Source organism: Chiloscyllium punctatum, chromosome 7 (assembly GCF_047496795.1).
Source record: "Chiloscyllium punctatum isolate Juve2018m chromosome 7, sChiPun1.3, whole genome shotgun sequence".
Lineage (NCBI taxonomy): Eukaryota > Metazoa > Chordata > Chondrichthyes > Orectolobiformes > Hemiscylliidae > Chiloscyllium > Chiloscyllium punctatum.
Window position 1 is genome coordinate 76,672,226 of NC_092745.1, and position 6,737 is coordinate 76,678,962.

Genomic DNA, 6,737 nt, shown 5'->3' on the forward strand with positions numbered 1-6,737 from the left:
ACTTTTTTATTACAATTGCCAAAAAAAGAGAAACATGCTGCTGAACCTACTCATTTCACACTCGTCAGGACTGAAAATAGTTCACGTGTGCATGCTCAATGGCAACGTTTCAAAGAGTCAACTTGCCTATGATTCAAAACCTTTTACTCGTGCAGTATAAATCGTTGTTCCCTTTGAAATTTGGTATTCTTGCCTTTGTCCTGATGAGTGCAAGATGAAAAGCTTGTATGACATGTCTCCTTTTTTTCTGTTTTCACATTCTGTACTACTTAGTGACTGTTGTATATACCCAGTATCACAGTGTCATCACAAAGCACTCCTAGGTGCATTGCATTCAAACAGCCCAGTGCCTGAAATTACCTGTATGCAAGCAATGGAAGCAGAACCTCCTATTGTCAGCTAAACGTGATGTACTTTTAACACTTCATACATTGTCACCAGATTGGTTATAAAACATTGAGGAATTGAGTCCAAATTGAACTTGAAATATCATTGACATAGAGTGTCACATTGTCTTGTCAACGCTCTTATCCTCTGCCCCTTCCTCCGATCATCTCTGTATCAAATAGACATTGTGCCCTGCAGGTGTTCCTAGAAGTAACCCACCTGTAATAGTTGGAATTTCTTTGCAATGGAGAAGAATTGGAAGTAGGGCCAAAGATCCCATTTTTATGATTCATGTAGGAAGTGCTGACATAGGTAGAACGAGAAATGAGGTTCTGCCAATGGAATTTGAGGAGTTGGACTGCAAAGCCAAAAATAGAAACTACTTGATTATTTCTTGCTTATGGCCTGACTCATGTTAAACTGGCTGAGAGAAAAACAGATTTGCTGTTTAAATGTTTGACATGGTAGTGTGGAAGGCACAGACTTTGATTCATGGGCCATTGACACAAATAGAGTAAAGAGCGAGCTACTCTATTGGGGCAAATTTGACATAAACTAAGCTGGGATCAGGCTGAAAGCGAATCAAACAACAAGGCTTAGTTGGAAAAACTAACTGAGAGGAAGGAAAGTTAAAATGAATGAAAAAATTAATAAAGTTGAGATTTTGGGTTCAAAATTCTAAAATTGACAGTTGATTATCTATAGAAAATTTGAATGTAGATTATTAAGAAACAGCAGTTTAGAAATCATGCATTAGCTAATGGACAAAAATTCACTTAAAAATGCTAGTTGTGGGCAGTTTACTGATACCACAGGAAAAATGGATATTTGGTACAGTGTGCTGATCTTAATATCTTGTGATGACCACATCCTGCTTTCTTGCTGAAGTATTACAGAAATCTTCCTGGAGTCTTCCTCCATATTCCAGCTCAATAAGATAGTTATTTGATGATCCTTGCTCTTTGCCTCCAGGTCTCATTAATATACATTATTTCCATGCAAGGGTACTTTACTCTGTCCATCATTCGTTCAAATCTTTCTTACCAATGGATGCAGGAAGGTTACTCAAAATATTATTCTTTCACCTGTCCATCACTTAGCTTTGAGGTCTGTGTTTTTTTTTAGTTTACCTCATGCTGAGGCCATTTCCTATCCTTTTCAAACATTATCAGCAATCAGGGGATACAAAGGATGCCAAAAGACCCTCTAATATCCATTGAAGAATGCAGTGACATCAATACTGAGAGCTCAATTGTTGCAGTCTTTACCTTGTCTTGGTCCCTGACTGCTTAGAATTGTTTATGCTTTTCCAAAGAGTGAGAAAATTTCTGCTGTGTCATCCAACTCAATCAGGTTTCTATAGATTAAAAATTATCCTAAAAAAATTATTTCTTAAGGTTTCTTATTTCTTTATAGGCTGAAGGGAATAATTCCAGACTGTAGACCAGTGTAGTGATTCAGGTAAAATCAAACAGATTGTGCTAGAATGGCACAGAGAGTTTAACAATGATTATTGGATGTAAACTAGTAAGAGCTCATCAGGGAAAAGTATAATTAAAGATGGGTGGATGATTTAATAGCACAAAAAGACAACAGATTGTAGAGTTTAATCTGACAGACTGAAGTTAGTCTTTAAAATTCTTCAATGCAGTTGCCTGTCTCACCATGGGGGAAGGAATACATTCACCCAACTGAGACATGACAGGAGTCATGGCCCGGATGCAATCCTCCATTGCCTGTACATATCTGCATAATGACTCAGGAAGCTCCACCAGATTCTTTCCTGCCAGTCTCTAACAGGCTGACTCTTACCCTCATTAGATTAGCCTGTAACAGCTCCTGTATTTTCTGCATTCACCCAACAGTGTGGTACTCAAAAGAATGTGAACAAAAACTGTTATAGTGTGTCTACCCACCATGGTCAATGTGTCTGCACTAGTGATGAAGGAAGGGAATAATTTGATGGTGTGGCCTCTGAATCTGCACCTTTCATCATCAAAGGGGATGGCATGAGGCAAGCCAGTTGGTTTGTCTATGCACAATTCGATCTGAGTTACTAAACTCTCAATTATCGATCACAGGTGCAACCCTCTCCATTTCTAGTTGAGTGCAGTTCAAAACACACTCCATGTAGGAATCCTGATTCTATATTAGTTGTATGTGCAATGTTATATATTTGTCCTGCGTGAATAGCAAGTTTGACTAGCTGAGAAAATAACTTCAGTGCAGGACTTTCCCTTGTTCAAGGATTGCTTTTTGTATCTCTAGTTCCACTCACATGCCGCACTGTAATGTGAGGAGCAAGGGCGATCTTCACAGAGGGATAGAGGGTTTTGCCTGAAACCTACATGCATCCTGAACAGCTGGTGAAGTGCACAGGGCACACATGCTGACTTGACCAGACCCATACAAATGTATGGCATTCACTCAGACTCACCCTCCCAGTTCAAATTAGGTAATCCATCACCTCCTTATACTTCAGTCAATCACAATGACGAACTCCTTTCCTACTCAGGGTCGAGTGTGTTACTGGAAAAGCACAGCAGGTCAGGCAGCATCTGAGGGGCAGAAGAATAGATGTTTTTGGGCCAGAGCCCTTCATCAGGAAAGTATTTCTGTTTCCTGATGAAGGGCTCTGGCCTGAAATGGTGATTCTCCTGCTCCTTGATGCTGCCTGAACTGCTGTGCTTTTCCAGCAACACACTCTTGATTCTGATCTCCAGCATCTGCAGACCTCACTTTCTCCTTTCCTGCTCACTCTGCCACCACCTGTCAGTCAAATAGAATGGCTTTCTTCTAGCTATCTGAAGACAATGACTATTTTTATGATTCTGTGTGACATGGAGGAGACCAAGAAGTGAGCTGTTACTGAATCCTGGGGTCGTCCTATGTCCACTCTGTAACATTTCTTGATAGAAGATGTTTAACCTTATAGTTACTCAGTAGAATGTGCTTGATGTATGTTCACAATCTATCTTACACTGATCAATCCTTAGTAATAGAGCTCCTTACCCATCCACAGGAACCTTCTGTTACCAAAGCCTTTGATACAGTGTATTTGTGTGGCAGCTTTTCAACAACCATAGCAACAGTATCTCGTGTCAGGTGATTAACAGCACTCCTGCTCAGGCATGTGGTAGGCTGTCCACAAACATCACAGTCACTTATTGGACAATCTATCTGGCTGGATGCTGGAGACCTGCATCATTTTGTTCCCACATTTTAACCTGGCATTGGGGGAGACAACACCATGAATAAATTCCACCCATAGAGATAAAAGTGTTTGATGACATGGTTATAGAGTGATTCAGTTCAGAAAAGAGCATTCGAGTTTTTTTTAAGAAGATTTGCAAAGTGGAAAAGGTGGCAGGTTAGCCCTAATAATAAAGGATGAGTTAAGGCAGAGGTGAGAAAGGATTGCAGCCCAGGAAATCACAATGCAGAATCTATTATAACAGTTACAAGAAGTCCATTGTTGTCACCATATTCTAATATGATGTGATGGCAGACACTATTACCTTGTAATTAGCGTAGAGTGGTGCCACCAATCCTGCTTTCAATATTATTCTAGGAAGCTGTTTAGTCCTCGGTGGATGAGGATGGACCCACTAATAATTCTCAGAGTAAATCTTGTCCTTGATAACAGAATGTGGCTTATTACACAACAGCAACAATATAAAGTTAAATGAACTATTAGACATATTAACTATTACTAACAAGAGGTATACCTCCAACAGGAGACTATATCAGAGTCCAAATAACTGTCTGATCAATGTTCCAGCAAGCGTTACATAACAGAGACTGCAGAAATTTATCTTAGCTCAAATTAACCTTTGTGCATCGATTACCTTAGACACAATCAGTATGGGTGCTGATAAGCAATAGTCATAGAGTCATAGAGATGTACAGCATGGAAACAGACCCTTCGGTCCAACTTGTCCATGCCAACCAGATATCCCAACCCAATTTACTCCCTCTTGCCAGCACCTGGCCTATATGCCTCCAAAACCTTTATATCTATATATCCATCCAGATGCCTTTTAAATGTTGCAATTGTATCAGCCTCCACCACATCCTCTGACAGCTCATTCCATACACATATCACCCTCAGCGTGAAAAAGTTGCCCCTTAGATCTCTTTTATATCTTTCCCCTCTCACCCTAAACCAATAGCCCCCTAGTTCTGGACTCCCTCACCCCTGGGAAGAGACTTTGTCTATTTATCCTATCCATGCTCCTCATGATTATGTAAACCTATGTAAGGTCACCCCTCAGCCTCCGACACTCCAGGGAAAACAGCCCCAGCCTAATCAACCTCTCACTATAGCTCAAATCCTCCAACCCTGGCAACATCCTTGTAAATCTTTTCTGAACCCTATCAAGTTTCGCAACATCTTTCTAATAGGAAGGAGACCAGAAAGGAGAAGAAAAAAGCAGGTGTCATGTATAGGCCCTATGCTAGTCTTGTGACATATGACATGGGTAATGCAATAGTCGTGGGACACTTTCATCTTCTATCAAGTGGGAAAATCCTAATGAAAGGCATTGGTCTGAAACATTAACTGTGGTTCCATCCAGGGGTACTGTTTTATCTGCTAAATATTTCCAGCATTTTCAGTTTATATTTCAGATTGTATCATCTTTGGTATTTTGCTTTTTTACTAAAAAAAGGGATAAACAGGTTTGGAAGGAGTGAAACAGCAGAAAGAGACCACATTCAAAACACGAGCAGAGCAAAGGAACAACAGGAAAGAAGATGGGATAACTTGGAGTGTCCAGGAGTGAGATGTGAAGTTGATCCAACACAGTGTCTGTGATGGAAACAGAGGCAGATGGCATTCATGAACAGATAAGATAATAAATGGCACTTAACGGAGTCATTAATGGATTAAAGGACTTATGTAAGCATAGTGGTAGGCCTGATGAGTTTCTCTCACTCAGACCCACAATCAGTTTGTGGTCAGCAAATTAATCAATCAGACAGCATTAGGGTGAGTGGAAGGCAACATCTGTTATTAACGGTTGTTCAGTTAGTTTCAATCCAGGTACAGTCTCTTATCAGCGTTCAGTATATTCACAGCAAATCCAGCTGTTTAAATCTTTATATCTTAAGTAATGAGAACACGTAGGTTGTCCAGGACAAGTGAATGTAAAGGATTGAAATTAGCAACTGAGATTTAACAAACTAAAAAATATAGGTGATATTTAAATCAAAATTACTAAGAGATAAAAATAATGGTAGCTGGAATAGGCCTGCCCAGTTCAGAGGCTGAAAGACTGATGGTACAGTAACACCCTGTGGTTAGAACCTGCAATTACATGCTATGCATAAAATTATATCAATTGTAAGCAAGTGTCACAGATTTCTGGTAATATTAACAATAGACATCATCCACTTAGCACTCCATTGTGAATAGTTGTACATAAACAAGTACATTCTGTATCTGTAACATGAGAATGTTACTGCAGTTTTCCATCAAATATAAACATTTCTGATTGCCTCAGATACAATTTGTGGATTTATTTTGGTAATTGTCCTCCTTCCATTGAAAAAAGCTGATAATTCCTGTAGTTCTGATTTATCATATTTGTGCTCATGACTTGGTTTTGAATTTTAGTTCCTCCCAAAAAGAAAACTATGGCATTTAAATACACATTTTTGGCAACAGAGGAATGATTCACAAGAAAATAAAACTAAATTGAAACTGTTGAATTCTCCGAAGTTGCAAAGCTCAATATCACTGGCCCTTTAATGTATCATTGGTATGTGTTGTTGACCACACCACACTCTGCACTGTTTGTACGAGCAAGAACATAACACCATGTACAATATAATGCAGATGTATTTCCCTTTGAGGATATGAAATATATATCAAATATATATATTTGAGGATATGAAATGTAATATCCAATCCTGACTGGTCAGAAAAGTTACAAATAAAATGTAGGCCTTGGGTTAAGAAAGCTCACTTATGAATTTGAAGAATTTGAGACCCATGCGTTGTTGAATAGAGGAAGCTAATATAAGTTGAATTTTAAGTTTGCCTTTCAGTTACTTGAATTCAGACCAAGTTCAAATGGTAGAAAGGACCGATTATCATAATTGTAATAATTCAAAAATGTAAACTTTTTCTTTGCAAAGCTGTGGTGTGGACTTTTAAAACCTGTATTTATATAGCACCCTTAACTGAGCAAAAGATCCCAGAGTGCTGACATGCAGATATGCCACTGCAAATGTTGGGAAAGTGAAGTCAGGGATGGAGATTAATCATGGGGAAGAATCAAAGTATTAGAATAAATGTATCTATTATAAGAGTTGCACAGGATTAGAACGGTAAAGTATTAAAGGAA